The following is a 20,838-nucleotide window of genomic DNA, read 5'->3' as shown; positions in this document are numbered from 1 at the left end:
AAAGTTTTGTGTGTATAGATATTAGTATGTATATAAAGTATATGTACATATTATATATATTATATATATATATATATATATATATATATGCTTTTGTTAAAAAAAGCTATTTGCTATTTTTATTCACTACTTTCACTTTTTTTGTAATTATTGTAACTTGCATTGCACTGTAATTTTGTTGTTATTCTTGTTATTTTTTTAATGCTTTGGCAATATTGTTCTCATGCCAATAGAGAGTCATAGACACAGTCATGCCAATAGAGAGAGAGAGAGACAGACAGACAGACAGACACGGACAGACAGACAGAGAGAGAGAGAGAGAGAGAGAGAGAGAGAGAGAGAGAGAGTCAGGTACAGAGAGAGAAAGTTAGAGGAAGAGAAAGGAAGAGAGTCATATGGAGAGAGAGAGAGAGAGGGGGGGGTCAGGTACAGAGAGAGAGAGAGAGTCAGAGGGAGAGACATGGGGGAGAGAGAAGAGGGGGTCATAGGGAGAGAGTCAGAGGAAGAGAAAGGGAGAGAGTCATAGGGAGAGAGAGAGAGAGAGAGAGAGAGAGAGAGAGAGAGAGAGGGTGTCAGGTACAGAGAGAGAGAGTCAGAGGGAGAGAAAGGGAGAGAGTCATTGGGAGAGAGAGGGAGTCAGAGGAAAAGACATGGGGGAAAGAAGAGGGGGACATAGGGAGAGAGAAAGAGAGAGAGAGAGAGAGAGAGAGAGAGAGAGAGAGAGAGAGAGAAAGAGAGGGAGTCATAGGGGGAGAGAGAGAGAGAGAGAGGGAAGTGAGGCTGTCGGACCTGCAGGAGGAAGTAAAAGGCAGAGGAAGAGTCGCAGATTTGATTACATTCAATTACTAAAGTACAAAGCCGGCCTTCACTCATCTCATCATTCGGGAAACGCTGGAATCCAGCAGGACTGAGCGTAGCTGGCCAGCTGTTTGTCCTCCTCCGATTTCTCCACACCTCACCTCACGTCACCTCAGAAATCCTCAGATACCTCACATACACACACCTTCCCTCTTACTCCAACTGTGGCCAACCAGCCAACCCCGGTTTGAGGTTGATCAGTGTAGCACTGGTGAAGCTAGTACACTGTACACTGATCAGCCCGAGCCTCACACTCTCGCCTCCAACTGCTCCGACTAGACGGTGAAGTAACCAGGCGGTCGCGTGAACAGGGAACCCGTGACATTAAGTAATACCTCAGACTGGCTCATGCGGTTCCTGACACGGCATGAAACTGTCAGGCTATCTCTCACGACAGTCTCTGGTAATGCTAACATGGCAAATGTTTGTGGACACCCCTTTCCTAAGGAATGCATTTAGCTAGGTTCATCCGCACCCAATGCTGGCACACATGTGCAAGCACACACATATATAGCTTGTCTAGTTTCTGTAGAGAAGTACTGCCAATAGAATAGGACCCTCTATAACAGATAAACATCATGCACCTATTGGCACCGTGCCTTCTAATGCCAGGCATGGGCTTAGAGGGGTATCAAGTCCCCAAGCATTGAGCTGTGGAGCAGTGGAAGAGCTGTGTTCTCTGGAATGATGGATGATGCTCCATCCAATACTTTTGGGATGAGTTGGCGTGGTGATCATCCCACATCCTGACCTTTCTAAGGCTCTGGACGCTCTGGAATGCAATCAGATCCTCACAGAAACGCTTCAAATTCGAAAGAAACAATGAACGAGCAGGTGTCCAAATACTTTTCTACCACACAGTGCATATTTCATTGACATGGTTATGTCAATTTTATGTACATGAAAAAAAAAAACATTTGGGGGGGGGGGGGGGGGGTGCCATTGAAGTGCCGCTATTTGGACAAAAGTATTGGGACGACTCGTCCTTTATTATTTCTTCGAGGGTAATAAAAAAGGGTTGAACCCGCCTTTGTTGAAGTAACTGTCTCTACTGTCCAGGGAACAAGGCCTTTTACTAGATTTTGGAGAGGAGCATTGCTGTGAGGATTTGATTGCATTCAGCATCAAGAGAGTTAGTGAGGTCAGGATGTTGGATGATGATCACCACCCCACCCATCTCAAAAGCACTGGATGGAGCACCATCCATCATTACAGAGGGCACAGTTCCACTGCTCCACAGCTGCTCAATGCTGAGGGGCTTTATACCCTTTTATACCCCTTTATGGTTCAGAGGAAAGTTTATTTTTGAGCAGATCAAGGTTTTTGAGGTCTTTCAAAAGCTTGGGTCCAGTGTAGTGAGGAACCTTAATAAGTTTGAACTACAGGAACCAGCAAAGCTCACATGTTCACTCTTCAACAGCAGCTAGGCCTTATTGGACTTTGTTTAAAACAGGCAAAAAAAAAAAATAAGTGGACAGAGGGAAGGGGAGAGTGGGGAAGGTCAGGGGGGAAAAAGCATGACATTCCACATTCCAGCTGAAAGAGTGTAATGACAGGCCTTCCGTTCTTCCGTCTAATCTCCGGGCATTTGATATTCTCCAGCGTTTCCCTTCAGCAGAGAACAACAATTAATAAATCATCAAAAAGTCCTGCTCAGCCCAATCGCTTCCAAACGGACCCATATAATATATACCATAAATCCCTGAGGCGCTAAGAACTTCCACAGGCGTCAGAAAAGGCTTGCAGCTTTACAGCAAATCCTCCGTATAAGGATGATGCTAATGGACGTGCCCTGGGATTTCACAGTATGCGCCATTGGTAATGCTACGAGCTACAAGCTGTGAGCCAGTGTCTGAGCAACTGTCTACAATCACCACTCTGAACACCACAGCACAGGCCGTGTTCCAGCTAACCGCGGCTCAAATCACACCGGTTTAGAGGATAAAGCCTCATATTTGAGAGCACAGAGGTGAGGGAATGCTTTACGGAGTGTTTACGACTGTTTTCAGACACATTTGACAACCAGGTTTGCTTGATTCTTCCTTTCCAAAGAACTTTGTGAAAGAGTCAGCCGAAGAATTTCATGAAAAGAACACCTGTCCAACTGAAAATGCTTTGGGTTTGTGTTGCAGCCAGTGGCACTGGGAGCATGGATTCCATTAAATACCAGCAGATACTGGAAGCAAACATCACACCATCTACAGAAAAGCTGAAAATGAAAAGAGGATGGCTCCTCAACAGCATAATGAACCCAAACACGCCTTAAAATCCATAAAAGAGTACCTCAAGAGGTGCAAGCTAAAGGTTTTACCATGGTAGCCCTTAAACGTACTTAAACGTCATTGGAAATCTGTGGAAAGACCTCAAAAATCACCCAATCAAACACTGAATATATATAGCTATATGCAGTTAAATAATGATAGATAATGTTGAATATTTTTTTTCCCACTTTATCATCATCTTCTTTAACACCCACAACCCTATTTTAGCGATCTCTTGGTGAGCTGTCAATCATTTGCTTGATTTAGGGCGTGTCAGTATGTCTCTGCTATCGAACAACGGGAATCGATCATGCCATTTCATTGCTATTTCAGTGGTGTAAAGCGTAGGGGGGTGTACGAGTGTTGGGCTTCACGTGCCTATGTTGACAATTCACTGCCAAAATAGCAACGAACGTCAGACTGTTGACCTCTGCCTAGGTTGTTTTCAGTCAGTGGAGCTCCTGTGTTTTCCGCCACGCCAGAAATTGACCTGAACACACCTCATTTCGAGCCCTCAATGCTCATCGGCGTAGATATATTCACAAGGAGCGTTGCTATTTAAACGAGGCAGGCGGAAGCCATGAAAATAGACTGTTGTAAGGGTGTAAGATAGCTAATAAAGGGCCCTCAGGCTAGCAGCATAACTAATTAATTAATTAAACAAAAATTATATATATATATTTATTTATTTAATATTTAACCCTTTGTTTATTGATTTCTTTCTTTATTTAATATTTTCACAACAATTCCTCCATAACAGGCTGCCTGGAATATAGTTATAATGTAAAATAATAAACAATAAAAATGAATAAACCTATTTAATTGTTATTTAAATGTGCATTGTTAAAATTATATGTTAAAATTGCTTAACTATTTATCTATTTCATGCTCACTGCACTATGAAATCATAAAATCTGTCAACATCACTTATCACAGTCGGGGGGGCGGGCCTAACTCTGATCTATTCAGGTTATTTTGATCTTATATAAAAAATCAGATGTGTCTCGGATCGGATCGGATCTGATTCACATTAGGCCATTGTGAACGCAGCCTGAAATATGACCTTTGTGACCTTTACGGGCAGCTTAACTCGCTCATTTCCATTTACTGATGCTGCGCAAATACATCTGTGAGAAAAGGAAACTACTTTTTCCTCGGTTCCACTTTAGATCTTCACATTTAGTTCCCAATTCCCCCGTACAGGTTTAATTCAGCTTCTGTTCTGCTTTGCTGTTCCTCAGGCCTCTCAGTTTGGAGCTTCAGCATTTTCTTTTGGGCCAGGCCCAAATCGAAAAGCAAGCAGTATAGCACCAAACACACTTGGGTTCCTTTGGCTGAAAAAAGCTGGATGTACCAAGGAAGTCCACTGCAGTTCAGTAGGGCAGGGGTTCTCGAACGCTAGACTCTAACGCTAGATGTTAAACACTTTCCGAGCTGTGAAAAAAAAGGGAAATCTAACTGTTGGTGGAACTTTGCTTCACCCCAAACTAATCTCTCTACTCCAGTGTGTTGTGAATAGAGCGCAATCATGGGACCACTGATGAAAATATTCGGGTAAAACAAACAAGTTCCTTGACAGATCCAGTAGGGGGCGCTAGTACTTGCTAGCTTCCTGTTTGTGCAGCCTGTAGACATGTATTTCAACGGAGACCATATAAGCTAACACTGGCAAAATGGTAAAGACTACAAAATGGACTCGGATGGTCTAGATTTTTCTTGTTTTCCAGCTTCCGAAAGAAGCCGAGCTGCTTACGTTTGTGCTGAAGCCAGGTTTACCAATATTACCAACAAATACAACAACAAGAGGAGCATCTATACTGTCAAATTGTGAATATTCAGAGATACATATTGTAAGTTTTTTTATTTTAGTAAAAAATACACAAAACTTTAAGTTTTTATCTTGCATAAATAACTAGCAATTAATTCTCATTGTGTCAAAGCAGCTCTAACAGTGTTCCACCTTTTTTTTCCTGTTATTATGACATAACGATTAACTAACCAGGATGATGTCATAATTGGCTGCCATCCAATGTGTCCTAGCTATGTATTAATGCAGTTACTATAACAACAATGAACAAACATTGTGTTGGGCTGTTTCCTGACAAATCAGGTAGGGGGCGCTAGTATAGTAAAGATAGTAAAGATACCCCACCTGAGGAGTAAAACACGCAGTAAAAGCAGCTTGTCCGTGCAATCTTTGACATGTAAGTCAAAGGATATCATTTAGGCTAACACTGGCAAACTGATAAAGTCTTAAAATTCAGACTGGACTACAGAATGGACTCGGATGGCCTAGGTTTTTCCTGTTTTCCAGCTTCTAAAAGCAGCCGAGCTGCTGTGCGTTTGTGCTCAAGTAAAAGCACCACGTGTGCACCAATGTGAATATTTACACAGATACATACCATAACAGTTTTTTTTTTTAATTATGAAAAAATACGCTTTTCAACATCTTCTAGCATCATGCCCTAGCTATGCATTTATGCAGTTACTATAAACCAAACCAGAATGTCTGTAAACAGTAAACATGACTGAAACTGCGTTTATGCATTAGGTTGTTCCATGACAGATCCAGTAGGGGGCGCTAGTAATTGCAAAAGATATTGATTTTACTCTGTTTAGGGAGCAAAATGTGCCATAAATGCTGTGCATCAATACAAATGCTACAAAAACACTGGTGAAAATGGTAGAATCTTACTAATCTGTGACTCCCAACACCCAATACGCTCCTAAATAGTATTAGCATTGGGTTTGTCCATATTTTCAAGGTATTGACGTCAATGAGGAAAAAGCACTGGATTTGGAGCATCTACTTTCTCAAAGTCTTGGTAAGCGTTCTGAGAACACACCGCCTTGCCGTTGCAATGATGAAATCCCCCTGCAAACCAAGCCTTCCAGAGACCTCGCTGCATAAAAGCCTATCTCTGATCTAACTGCGCTTTAGAAGCTCACATGTACTCTCTCGTTTCCTACAGATGCGCCCATGTTATTTTTTTAATTCCACTCGTCACCCGGCATGAAAATACATAAACAAATCTGCAGGCTGGGATATTAATACCTGACATGCAAATGCAGCGTCGGGCTGAACTTACTGTAAAAGAGACGTCTGTTAAACAACTCCATTTCCTTCACATTTAAAGGGGTGGCATGCAAACCACACCAGATGAGTATCTGCAGAGAATCAAAGGGAAGTGGCAGGGCATACGCTAAAGAAAGAAAAGAGGCCTTTTCTTTGTCCAGAGCAAGGCAACGGAACCTGCGGCTCATGACGTCCACATCTCACCGAACTCACTGCATCAATGAGGTGTGAATCAAGTGTTAAACCATGCAGGATTGCACGTTTAGATCATACCGAGACAGACAGCAGTGTTTCCTGTGTCACATTGCCTCTAGCAACATGACAAAATTGGGATTTGCCTACAGAATAATTTTTAAGTATTTTAAAGTAATTTTAAAGTAAAATGACTTAGAAATCTTAAAAAGAAAAGAGAAATAGAACTTTTTTTTATTTTGTAATATTTTTTACAGCTAACTTATAATAAGAGATAAACAGATAGGCAAAGACTAGGAAATGATTTCCTTGGTAAAATATTATTTGGAGTGAGACACATAAAGAGAAGTAGATGGGAGCACTTCCTCTCGCGCACTATTGCGTAATTATACCATTGATACATCGCTGTCACCGTCACGCAGAAAACCTCAAATCTACAATATGGCAAAACAAGGGCGGAGCCAGACATTTAAAACGTCCGGGGCTTAGCCCAAATGTCCAACCCCATACTTCCCCTAACTCTGTGTAATAAAGTAAACACACCTGGTTGAACGTGTGCTGAACTGTCCTCTGTGCCCTTCAATAAATAAATAAACAAATAAATATGTAAATAGATATAAATACTTATAATATGTATGCATGGTGCATGGTATGCATTTGGATCTAATGTTTTTAAGAAGATGACCAGCACATGTTCATCCTGGTATGTCCAAACTTTTGACTGGTACTGTAGAGGCATGTGTCTTTATGTTTCACCATCCGATAGATTTACACTAACAAGAACCGGGCTTGAAAAAGAGATGGTTGCGTGTGAAGAACAGATTGTTCCCTTCGCCTTCCTACACTCTTGAAAAATCACAGGGTTCTTTGAGCGATGCCATGGAAGAACCACCTTCGGTTTCATGAAAAACCATGTTTGGAGTAGAGATGTGTGAGAGTGGAGAAGATTGATGTTACTTGATGTAACGGTTCCTCCCCACCTGAAAGGCTTCTCACATTGCCACACATCTCTACATCCCAAACATGCTTCCTTATGGAACCAAAAGTGGTTTTTCGATGGCATGAAGAGTCTACCAATGAGTAAAGCTAGAAGGAGCTACATACAGGTGAGCAGTGTGATGAAAGGGTACCTGATATTTTGTTTAGCACACAAACAAGCTGGTACACATACACAAACAAAGGACAGCCCATTATGACATCATCCTAAACTTAACGAATACAATTAGATGATGTCATAATGGGCCACCATCCAATCAGCTACCTGTTACTTGCACAAATACACACAAAAAGCAAGGTGTACAGGCGAGCGAGGTCAGAACCCAGTGTGGTATAGTGGACTTTATGACCCTTACCATTGTTCAGTGCTCTAGAAACAATAGCCACACCCACCATACACTTAGATAAGAGTATTGTGATGCAATTTATCATATATCGTAACATATCGTTATTCTTCCACTTCAAAGACTTCAGACTGAAATGATGAAATCTAGCCATTCATATTACATGCAATGAACCATATACTAGCAGTTCTCCATCACAGCATTTAAATGGTTCTTTATGCATGGTTCCTTATAGAACCACTGAACACTTGTTCTTCAAACAACCCTTATATGCATTTGCAGATTCCATAGATTTCATTAAACCTAATAAAAATGCACATCCATGTTGGTCATAGTAAGCTGCATTGTCATGTAGATCTCAGCTTTTTGTGAGCTTCCATATTTTCTAGCGCTGCATAATAGAAGCTAGATGCTGCCTTTATTGTTGGATGTGCTGTAATAGTACCAAACTTGATTTGTTATTGACGTGTTTTTTAAAATGAACAATAAAATCAAATATAATGTAAAGTATATTTTAAATGACATATTTTTGTTTCAATGGTGGGGTCAGTGTAAAACAATTTAATTCTTTTGGAGCATTCCTATTGGTCCATTCACTGTGAAATTTGCGCTGTGATAGTAAACAACTTTATTTTTGATGTGTTTCATAAAACGAACAATAAAAGGCAAACAAACAAAGTTGAAAGTATATTCCTAATTATGTATTTTTTAGCTCAAATCTGATCTATAAATAAAAATCTATGATTTTCTTCAATTCAGTTCAGTTCAATTGAAACAACTAAATTTGCTGTGCTACAAGTTCATGGTAGACTTATTAGAATTAGTAGTATATATGTTTCTACACACCGAACGCACAGATGGAATGAATGCAACAGCAATGTGGAGAAATAATAACTGGTCATCTTATGACTGTAATGGAGTTAAGTAGATTAAAATGCAGTTTTTGCAATATTTGTTCTTTGTAAAAGTCAATGTGAAAATTGGTCCATTCATCATAAAATTTAAAAACACAGAGTAAAGAAGAACTGCCAGATTCAAATTATGTTACAGGTTAAAAAAATAATAATAAACTGCAAACATGGAGATTTGTGTGACAGTGACAATATGTTAAACAATGCTGCCTTTCTTGTTGGATGCGCTGCGATATCAACTAACCTCATTTTTGCTGTGTTTCATAAAATGAACAATAAAAAGCCAAAATAAAAAAGTAAAGTATAGAACTAATTATGTATGTAAGTTCTTCAGATGAATTTATAAACTACATTTGCTACGTTACAAGGTCACGGTGGGCTTATCTGTACCCACGTATGTTCCTGTGACTTTTAACACACTAAACCCATTAGCTGTTACACGTCAAATCAAATGTGACTGCAACTGAAGTCATGTTATGACTGTAACAGAGTTCAGTAGATTAAAATGCAGAAATAGAAATAGTTTAATATTAAATAGATTTTTAATAATGGTTCTATATCATTGCTATCATGCAGGAAACTTTACAGAAAAATCCTTCTAAATCTTCAATAAAAGTCAATGTACAAATATTTTATTCCAGGGCATTTCTATTGGTCCACTCATGATAAAATTTTGACACAATGTAAAGAACAAATGTCAGATTCACGATGTGTCAAAAAGTGAAAAATAAATGGAGATACATGATTTTCACATGGCATCAACAGCTGTATGACACTTTTTATATAGGATAAAAGAGCCACACTCTGCTAGCTAGCTTACAATGACTGGTTTGAACAATTCAGAGGCCCCCAAAAAATAGGAAGACCAGACTTTCTTTGCTAAGCCAACATTGGGACACTGCTGGTCACACCGCAACACTGTGGCATCAGAACAGGAAGCAAGCAGCATGCTCGACACAGCAACTAATCCCAGCTCACACATTCCACGTTCTTCATCGCCATGTAACCAATCTCGATCAGTGACCACCGCTGACCACGGCTGATGTTCCGAAGCAACTTCCTACTGATAGATCTTTTCCAACCCTGGTCCTGGAGGACCCCCTGGCATGCTAATTTCCGTATTTACCCTGCTCCTAAAACACTTGATCCAGCTAGTCAGCTCACTATAAAGCACTTCCTGAGTGGAAGGTGGCGTGTTACAGCAGGAAACATCTAACATGTGCAGGACAGGAGGTCATCCAGGACCAGGGTTGGAAACCAGTATTGAAACATGATCATCTACAGAGGTCAGTAGTGAAAGTTAAGGTCCAATGAAAATGAATACTCGTTTGTGCTGCCTTCTTTTCAGAGAAACTACCCACAAATACAAGTGCGGGCCCAACCGATATATCAGCATCTACTTGTTTCAGCATCGGTATCAGTGGATATTTCGCCAATAACGTCAATAAGCGTATAATTACTGACCTTTTTCTTGTCTGATGTGACTTCAGCAGGATTAGAGCTCATGATCTCCTGATAGCAGGGTAAGACCATATACAGTCGTGCAGCTGGAGAAGCCAATATTTCCTTAGCCTCAGTACATGCCAATTTATTTGCCCTGACAATGCACAGAACCGTGTACCATGTAGGCCCGCTCATTCTCACTTAGCCTTAGGGCGATACTCTGTGGAAATGACGCTGCACCATGAAAAAAATGCCCCACCCGCAAAGCTAAGACAGTTGATATAGGTTAAGTTTCTTTAAAAAAATTTTTTAAATATCTTTTAATAACGTTTTCAAATATGTTTGGTCACATAGGCAAGCCTCGATGCTTTACCCAGCAGAATAACCCAAATATTGGTAGACTTTGGTGTAATGGTTGTCTTTAGCACAGAATTTAATGTTGAGTATTTTACAGTCACCTTACTTGGCTCAGCAAATAATATAATAAAAAATGGACATACATTTTCCAGCTAAGACAGTGGTTCTGAGTGTGCAACGTCTAGTTCAACACATACTTTTACATGTGATCTAAGCAACAGCCTTGTTATTGTCCTCATGCCCATCAATGACCAAAGCTAAACACCTGTGCGAGTGTCAAAATGAGCAGAAACCCCAAAGAATCAGAGCCATAATTTGAATAAAAGAAGCCAAAGTATTGTTTGGTAAAAATACAGCAACAAGCAAAAATGACATAACAAAAAACAATAAATCTGATCAACATGGTGTCAAATATGACAATACCTTCCTGTCTACTGTGGCCAGATGCATATATATATATAGAGAGAGAGAGAGAGAGAGAGAGAGAGAGCGAGAGAGAGAGAGAGCTCCGGAAAAAATTAAGAGACCTACATGATCAGTTTCTCTGGTATTACTATTTATAGGGAATGTGTTTAAGGGAAATGAACATTTGAGCTGTATTTCATAAACCACTGGCAACATTTCTCCAAATTCCAAATAAAAACATTACTATTTAGAGCATTTATTTGCAGAAATGACAACTGCTGGGTGAAGAAATGATTATAATAATTATAATGCAAATAAGTTATTATTCAAATAAAGAACACAGTACTAATATTTGAACTTTGAGAGCATTTAAAAATCAATATGGTGAAATAAGCTTGACTGCCAATCACAGCTCTCATGTCTTGGCAGGCTCTCCACTGGTCTTTCACCTTGCAGTTGGGTGACTTTATGCCATCCATAGTCTGCAAGTTCAGGTAACCCAGCTTTGTTTGAGGAAATGCCTGGAATAAAACGGCAGCCAGACACAGAGAGATGCAAATTTAAGAAAAAATATTAAGTGTTCTCTTAATTTTTTTCCAGAGCTGGAAAAAACAAAAAACAAAAAACAAAACAAAACAAAAAAAAAAAAAATATATATATATATATATATATATATATATATATATATATATAAAGACAGTACCAGTCAAACGTCTGCTGTGCTGATCATCATTTTAAAAACATTAGATCTAAATATTAGAGTGACCATATTTTGGACACACGGGTATGTTGTGGCTGTGGAGTTTCAGTAGTCCCAGGTTTTTACGTATATCCACCCTCACACATACACATATACACATTGGCATGGTCCTACAACTTAGGCCTACTTGAACCAAAGCATTTGGATAAGGGATTTTTAAGATGATGATCGGCACACAGCGCGTCCAAAAATGTATGTCCGTTTTTTTTTTATTATTTGATTTGCTGAGCCAAGTAAGGTGACTGGTACATACTCAATATTAAATTCTGTGCTAAAGACAACCATTACGCCAAAGTCTACCAATATATGGGTTATTCCTCTGGGTAAAGCATCGAGGCTTGCCTGTGTGACCAAACATATTTAAAAACGTCATTAAAAGAAACTCAAAAATTCTTAAAGAAACTTAACCTCTAGCAATGCGCTGTAGAAAGCCAGTCCTCAAAGACCTTCAAATCATTTGAGTGCATTCAGTATCAACAAACTATGCCGTTTATGGTCTAGAATGATCAATTCAGGACAGGAGCATTGCTACACAAGCTGTGTTCCAAAGCCTAGGCTGCTACCAAGGCAGGGCGGGTCTTCGGTACACTGGTAAAAATATAAGACATTGAGAAATCTTAGAAGGGAGGTTCTTCAGTTTGAAACTGCAGAGGAACATCTTAAGGTGCTTTAAAAAAAAACCTAAAAATGGTTCCTCAAAGCATCTTAAGAGGTTTCTCCACAGTTTTAAACAGTTTTAAGTTCCTCAAGGATCTTCTACTTTTAACAGTGCAGGACTGCCCAATAAAAACTCCTTCTTAGTAGCCTATTGGTCACACAAATGGAACAGTCTAACCAGGCTGAGCTGCGTGGCGTTGTCCCTTGGGTGCTTTTTCATTTCTTCACGGAAATGAATTATAAAAAATAAACATTTTCAAAGAACGAGGCTTCGCTTTCCGACATTTTAGTGCTGCTGGCTTTTTGCATTTTCCTTTTTTTCCCACACTGTATGCATGCAGAGAACTGTGGGTAACCAAGGAGGACCAAGAAGGATGCATCAGCTGCGTCCTCCAAATCGTCCCGGACCTTTGGGACGCAGCTACAGTTCGCTGGCCTTACTGTTTATACGCACCTGATTGGACCTTAGCTGGTGTGTTTGAGAAACCAGCAAACTGTGCTGCCCTTGGTTCCCTAAGCCTTGGTTTAGGATAAGCTATTGACAAGTACAGCTAAGGGGACCAACTGATGTATCAGCCACTACTGGGTTTAATAGTGTGACTGGACAGTTCCCCACAGTTTCCAAATAAGCCAATAAATGCAATTGATTACTGGCTGTTTTCTCTTTTCTGATCCCTTCATTGGGATTCAAACTCACGGCCTGCTGACGACGGGGTAAGACCATATGCAATTGACCTGCTGGGGACGTCAGTAAATATACAGAATATAGGTCTCCCAGCATAGTTAACCTACAAGCATGGTAAAAAGCAAAAAAAACAAACAAACAAAAAAACAACAACAACAATGAATGGGTGTAATGATACAGTGCCGCTTTACAAAAAATAAGAATAATGCATTTTTAAAAATTAAAATAATGGCTAAAAATGTACCTTAACACAGAATTTTGAGATCATTAGAACATTTTAACAGCGTTCGAACAGTACTACGAAAATATCTGTTGTTTTATACCCTCCTAATCCAGCAAACCCACCACAAGCTAGCATAATATACACTACAATAAGGCGCACTGCATTGCTAAATCCCTAAAAATAACTTGAAATTAAGTTCCATTCAAATATAAAGTATACATTAAATATATATAGACAGACAAATATGAGATAATATCAGGCAATATTATGTGTTAGGAACTTTCAGCCCTGTAAAATCAGTATAAGCAACAAAACGGACAGACTAGTCTGGTGGTTACCCAAAAGAGTCGCGAACCTAAAACCTACTGATGCTCAGACGCACTCTTACATGAAACCAACACTGCTTTAGCTTCCATGTATGAAGTCTGAAGAAGCTTTCCAAGGTCTGAAGAACCTTCCCTTGGTGATTTCCACACCACACACATGGAGGCAAAGGTGGTGTTCCTGGGGCATCGCTCGAAGAACCACTGAAGCGCCTTCATTTTTACGCGCTCGCGTTATTTATTGAATCACAGCCACAAACGTGTCGAAAAGAAAGAATGTGAAAGTGGAGAGAGAGCCTCCCTGCCGGACTAACAACAAAGTCTGTGGTCACTAAGGAGCTGTGACTGTCCTGTTTGAGAGCTTTTCGGTTCCCACAGCTGACCCTTTCACCACAACCACCAAGCCCCACTTAACCCGACCCCCGTCCAGCTATGACCCACCGCTCTGACCTGAGCTTCGGGAGATGAAATGAAGGAGCAGTTACCCTCGTCCGGAGCCTCATCACTCTGCAGGGTGTTGTGAGAAGGAGCGAGAACAACTGCAGCACCTTCAGACAGAGCCAGCAGTCAGAAAACCACCCACTGCTTTCTCTCCGACTCCCCACCCGTATTCAGCCAGGCCCCGCCCCCTGCGACCAGAAGTTCACACAGTTCAGGGGCAGTGGTCGGTAACCTTGCTCCTGGTGGTCTACCAGGCTGCAGACGGGAGCCCCAACTCTAACTGCCCCCAGAATGATCGAGGTAGTGTCTTCAGAAGTGTCTGACTGGCTACATGAGGTTGGACTTGGGTTGGAGAGGTTAGCCAGAAAACGGGTGTGTAAAAAATGTTTACATGTATTTATTTATTTATTTATTTATTAAAAAATGACACTTATTTATTTCTTTATTTATTTATGTAAGTATATTAGTAGATATATATAGAAATCTTTAGGATTCTTTAGGAGGCATTCAGTTTTTTACCACCTGTTTTCAGATAAGATAGACTTAGGTCATATAAATAATATAAAATATAAATAAAATGTATATATATATATATATTTATATATGTGTGTGTGTGTGTGTGTGTGTGAGACCAAACCCAAGTCCAAACCTCATGTAGCCAGTCACTATGAGACTTAGGTCATATAAATAATATAAAATATAAATAATATGTATATATATATATATGTGTGTGTGTGTATATGTGTGAGACCCAACCCAAGTCCAACCTCATGTAGCCAATCACTATATATAGTATATATAGTATTTCTTTATAGAAGTATAGAAGTATATATAAATAAAAGGCTTTAGGAATTTTTTAGGAGGCATTCAGTTTCTTCCCACCTGTTTTCAGATAAGACATATATATGTATATTAATATATATATATATATATATATATATATATATATATATATATATAAGATAGACTTAGGTCATATAAATAATATAACTGTATAAATGTATTTATTTATTTATTTTTATTTATTTTCATAAATCATATATATATAGTGCCTTCAGAAGTGATTGGCTACACGAGGTTGGACTTGGGTTGGAAAAGATTCCTAAAGATTCTACTAATATACTTATAAATATCTACTAATATACTTATATATATACATATCTTATCTTATCTGAAAACATCTGGTGGGAAAAAACTGAATGCCTCCTAAAGATTCCTAAAGAGACTCCTAAAGCCTTTTATATATATATATATATATATATATATATATATATATATATATATATATATACTTATATAGTTATATAAATAAATACTATATATACTATATATAGTGATTGGCTACTTGAGGTTGGACTTACCGAACTGTGATATTAGCTAGACCACTGTATCAGAACATCTCCAAAACATCGGGCAGGTCTTGTGTGGTGTTCCTGGTAGGACTTACAGAAGGATGCATCAGCTGCATCCTCCAAATTGCCCACCGACCCAGGCTGCATTTCTAGGCTGTATGCGAAGGCTCCTTCACTTTGGAACAGGCTTCTGTTACGTAGCTGCTTAGAAATGCAGCCTACGCTTTGGGACGCAGCTACAGTTCGCTGGCTTTGCTGTTTAAACGCACCTGATTGGACTCGGTCAGTTTTCGCAGGTATAGCTGGTGAGTTTGAGATATCAGCAAACTGTGCTGCCCTTGGTTCCCTCAGCCTTGGTTAAGGATAAGCTATTGACAAGTACAGCTAATGGACATAACCAATGTATCAGCCACTACTGGGTTTAATAGTATGAGTGGGCAGTTCCCCACAGTTTCCAAATAACCCAGTAAATGCAGATTATCTGCTGCGTCTGCTGCTAACGTCTCAGAGACGCCAGAAATCACAATATACCTTCAGCAGTAAAATGGTGAGGAGGAAACTGGAGTTTTGGAGGTTCTCGTTATGCCGTGAATGCGAATTTGAAGCACCAAATGAGCCTCTTCACTTCATGAGGCTGGAGGAAGTGGGTTAGCAATATGGAAGTCCACTTCCAGTTCAAAGTCAGAGATGAAGCGAGGGTGCCAGACGAAACACAGCCTGCCCTTCAGCTCTGTGCTGTCTGCTTGAAAGATCTCAGCAGTGTGTTTTGTCAGTGGACCTTAACGAAATCCACTTCCAGCAAATGCTTCCGTGAAGTCAGTCAGCTTGTGAGGCGGCCTGCAGAACCGACAAGTTGCATATATAGTGCAAAGAGCTGCTGGAGTCGCTGGTCGTTCAGCATGTGCAAGGCATGCGACAGGAAATCACAAAAGAGCGGCACTTGACTCACTGGAAGTGTGTGGTTTCTCTCTCTCTCTCTCTCTCTCTCTCTAGTGCTCTCGCTCTCTCGCAAACCCTCTCTCTCTAACACACATACACAGAGACGCAGATGCTCACGCACCCTATCTCTCACTCTATCTCATAGACACCCAATTAAAATAGCTCTTTCTGCACACACACACACACACACACCAGTCTTGCACAACCAAAGTTCAACGGTTCGCACCTCATATAGGCCTAGCACGGGTGCAGAACGCATCACAGGCTTACGAGAAAGATCGTGAGAGTCAGAATGCACGCACCGCATGGCAGCTGTGGGGGCTCCTCAGAAAGCAACCCTGCACACCCACAGAGCCAGCCACCCATCTGCCTCACTATTTCGCTGTTACGCGGCACTGCCGGACCACTTTTTTGGAACTCAACCTGGCTGGAGTACAGTTAGACACAGTTGTAGCCCGGCTTCTGTCATCTGTCCTTTAGATCTTCATCAGTGGTCAGCGGTCAGTGGTTTCTGTCAATGAGTGTGGGAGCAAGAAAGTATGGGCTAGGTATGAGCTGTATGAGATGCTGTTGGTCCTCCATGTGCCAAGGCAGTAACTCTACGAGAGCTCTGAAGGGCCCCTAGAAGACTCCAGCAGCAGATTATTAAAGTCCTGGAGGTTGCGGTGTGAAGCTTTTCCATGGATTGAACTTGTTCCATTATATCCCACAGATGGAGATCGGATTGAGGGAGATCTGGGAAGTTTGGAGGTCAGGGCAAGACCTTGAGCACCTCAACATGTCCCTCAAACCATTCCTGAACAGTGTGGTAAGATGCAAGGTCCCACACTGCCATTGTGGGAATACCTTTGCCATGGTCCACAGCTATGTTCAGGAAGCTGCCATGTGTCACTCCATGTCCATGTCCACTGGATGAAGGCCTGAGCCTAGAGTTTCCCAGGAGAACATTGGTCAGAGCACCACACTGCCCCCATCATGTCTTCTTCCCCTGGTGAAGCCCATGGGGCTCATTGGACCAGGTGAGCTTCTTCCAGTTCCAGTTCCAAGATCGCTGTAACTTGCGCTACAGCAGCCCTTCTGTTGGTTTGACCCAAATGAGAAAGGTTTGACCCTGATGCCGGTTTGTGGTTTGTCCCTCAACAAACCAGAAGCATTCCACAAACCTCGTTTCAGAGATGTTCTGGGCTCAGCGATCTGGCCCTCGTCAAAATTGCTCAAGTATTCAGGTATGTCATGACCCGATTGCCGGAAAGGGGTGAAGTTTAAAAAAAAATGTAATATTTGAAGCCATATCACTTTCATATTTCCATTTTTACAGTTTGAGAATAACAAAAAAAGGAACCCTACATGGTCTGTACTTAGTAACACCTCCGTTGGCAAGTATAACAGCTTGTAAACACGTTTTCTAGCAGCTATGGGTCTTTCAGTTCTTGTTTGGTTAATTTTTTGATTCACAGCTTTTCTAGTATACTTTTGGACGAACAGTTCTGAAAGTTTTCTGGTCTTCCAGATCTTACCCTGACCTCCCCAATGAACCGCCATTTCTTTATGACATTACCAGCTGAGGAAATGGGCTACCTTAAAATGCTTCGCTTTCTTCTAATAGTCTTCTCCTGCTGTGTGGGCATCAGTTGTTTCAATGTTCAAAGTGTTGGGCAGCTGATTAGGGGAGCCCATGGCTGCTGATTGTTGGGACAAGGTTCAAGTCAAAGTATTTAGAAGGCCTTGACATTTGCATCACCCGACCTTTCCTAACCTTGATTGTGAACAAGCTATAACCTTCCCATCTGTCATCCATCATCTATTCCACTTCCTTCCGGTAATTATCGCGGATCCTACCTGGTATCACTAGGCGCAAGGCAGAAATCCCCCCTGGACAAGGTGCCAGTCCATCGCAGGGTACAACACACAACCAGTTCACCTATCCTGTGTGTTTTTGGGAGGCAGGCAGAAACCCACCTCCAACATCCAAGTGGTCCAGTGGACTGAAAAGCTGCCATCAGCAGCCAGAGCCTGAGAAAGCACAATTAGCCTTGCTCTCACCAGGTGGGTAGATGCTTCTTTTTCCCCACGTCACTCCCCAGCCTTCTGCAAGCCGATGTATCAGAGCTGGGTACCCAGCACTTTCCTCAGACTGCGTTGGTTGCCCGGCAGCAGTTCGAAAAGAGGCGGTGGCTGATTGCTCATGTGTTGGAGGAGGCGTGTCAGTTCAGTCCTTATTCTCTCAGTGTTAAGGGCATTGAATGTGATGGGCGGATTGGGAGTACTAATGAGTGGGATGGGTAAAAATGATAACAAAAAAAAAGAAAAAAAAGAACATGGAACACGTCAAATTCCATACAGACGGTGACTGGAGCGAGGATCGAACCCACAACCCAGTGCCCTTGGGGCTGTGCTACACAAACACTACCGGTGGCACCACCATGCCACCAGCCATTCATTAAGGTCTGCAGGCTCAAATTTCTTGTAAAGTCCAAACCTTTGCAAGGTGCATCTTTACAAGTTTCAGTCTCTAAATTGTACAAAACCAACAATACAACACAAATCTGCCTTAAAAGTTTGAGAATACTGTTTCCCCTGTAGCTTCACGTCTTTTGTAGATCAATTAATCTTCTACCCACCAAACTATTCACAGTAACCGAAATTTCACCCACGGCATCCTTTGACACTCGGCTGTAGCCCACTACACAACGGACTGTGATGTCATATTAGCCAATTCATTCAGTGTTGTAACATCAGCTCAATGGAGTACGTTCATTTGTGTATGTGTGTGTGTGTTTTGTATGTGTGTATAGCCTTGGTCCCAAGTTGTAATCAAATAACATCAGTAAAAAGTGTTGCAGGACACAGCAACAGAACCTACCCTTGTGCTATTGGCTTGGCAGGGCAATCCGAGCCTTGTTTCCGCAAACCCTCCTGTCAGCCAGCGGCAGCGTCCTTCCTCAAATGTCAGTGCCTGTTGAGTTGAGCTTCCTTCCAGGGTGCAAAACAATGTGGCCTCAGAGCCAAAATGCAGAAGTACGAGTCACAACGTGCAACTCATTCAACTTATCTTGCCGTCCAACATCAGCTTTCAGTGCCCACCCACGCCACAGAGTCAGATTCTACTGCAGCTGTTTTCACAGTCGCTTTCTGCCAGCATTTAAATATACTGCCGGCTCGATTCGCTTTGGGGTTTTGGGTGAATTTTGTGGTTTGAGTTGAGTCGATGTGGTCGAATTTGATGCTGATCTGTCAAAGTGCAGGAGGGGCTTTCATATGCGTTTTGATACAGGAAATAAAGAATAAATGAGGACTGGAAAAGCCCCTATGGGTTCCTGTGATGGTGCTGATGTGATTTAATAGGCTAGGGTGACCATATTTTAGGATGTTATGGCCGGGAGTGGGCCTTAAGTAGGCCTAAAGTATAGAACCATAGGAATGTGTATGTGTGTGTGAGGGTGGGAGGGACTTAAATACCTTTACAAACATGCAGCGTCATTAGCCAAGACCAGTACATACGCCAAAAGCCTTTAATGGCCAAATCATTATCTTCAATCCTCCTGGTCTGTGCGATGGACTATAACCGCTGTGTGTGTCATTGATCAGATTATTGATTTGGACCAGTAATATTTGATATTTGAGTTATCTTTATGCTGTGGGAGAAGTTCATGGTGAATAGACCAATAGAAATGCTCCAATAAAATCTTTTTAACGACTTCTATTGAAAGTTAAGAAGGTTTATCCTTATCCTGTAAAGCTGCATATTTGGAGATACAAGGTTTTTGCATTGTGTTTATGTTTATTTTTTGGGCTGCCGTCAATCGTCTCATCTCCTGCTATCTCCTTCTCTATTTGCCCAGTGGTTGGGTATACGCAGGTACATGGCAGGTACATGGGAGAAGGTGGGACTTTTCTTGATTGGTAAAATTTCTGGCCTCACCCATTTTTAACCCACCCACATTTTTGTAGCTCCCCCTAGCACTAGCAATGCTCCCGAGGCCATTAGGCCAAGAACTTCACTGCCTCTTTTCAAACTGCCGCTGATTCTGCATTGCCGGGCAGCCAACACCTTTGACAGATAGCGCCAGGTCCCCTGCTCCACCTCACCATCCAACAGTGACACATCCTATCCCCCCTGACTGTTCCATTGGTTAAAATTGCGCATGTGATTAATAGCCCATCTTCACGCAGCTGTCATACTTATATGCCAGATTAAAATTTATGGAAAGATATAATAGATAACATGATATAAGATATAATATAACATGTTGCTACGCTGGCATATAAAGCTAATACCAACAGGTAAAGCTAGCTATTGTGTACTTGCTATCCGCTATCGAGCAAACCTTGTGCAAGATCAGCAGATAATTGGGATCCAAATAATATAATAAATTGATTAAAAAACAACAACTACCACTAGATAAGACACACTGTGAAGGGAGGAGGGGGGCAACACGGCTGGCTAACCAGTAACATGCTAGCTAGTACAGTCCAAGAGGGATCAGCTCGACTAGCTAACTAGTAGCATGATCGCAAATACAGTCAAGAGGGTGGACCAGCTCGGCTGGCTAACCAGTAGCATGCTAGCTATATCAGCTGGCTAACGTATTCGGTCCTAAATGGTCCTTCTGTA

The 20,838-nt window shown here is 41.2% G+C and overlaps 1 protein-coding gene across 4 annotated transcripts in view; it reads right to left on the bottom strand.

Moving 5' to 3' along the window:
* Positions 1–19,103, bottom strand: part of grap2a (GRB2 related adaptor protein 2a) — a 34,390-nt gene extending 15,287 nt beyond the window's left edge. Inside the window, exon 1 of one of the 4 annotated variants that reach the window (XM_072693609.1) lies at positions 19,087–19,103. The gene's annotated coding sequence lies outside the window, so the exon portion shown is untranslated. Of the gene's footprint in view, positions 1–13,932; positions 14,055–19,086 lie in introns of those variants that run through there. The other 3 variants (XM_072693606.1, XM_072693607.1, XM_072693608.1) reach the window with 3 other exon arrangements.
* Between the last annotated feature and the right edge of the window lie 1,735 nt (positions 19,104–20,838).

The sequence above is a fragment of the Salminus brasiliensis genome, chromosome 12 (assembly GCF_030463535.1).
Source record: "Salminus brasiliensis chromosome 12, fSalBra1.hap2, whole genome shotgun sequence".
NCBI lineage: Eukaryota > Metazoa > Chordata > Actinopteri > Characiformes > Bryconidae > Salminus > Salminus brasiliensis.
The sequence above is the reverse complement of the archived record's forward strand: the minus strand, read 5'-3'. Positions and strand labels throughout refer to the sequence as shown.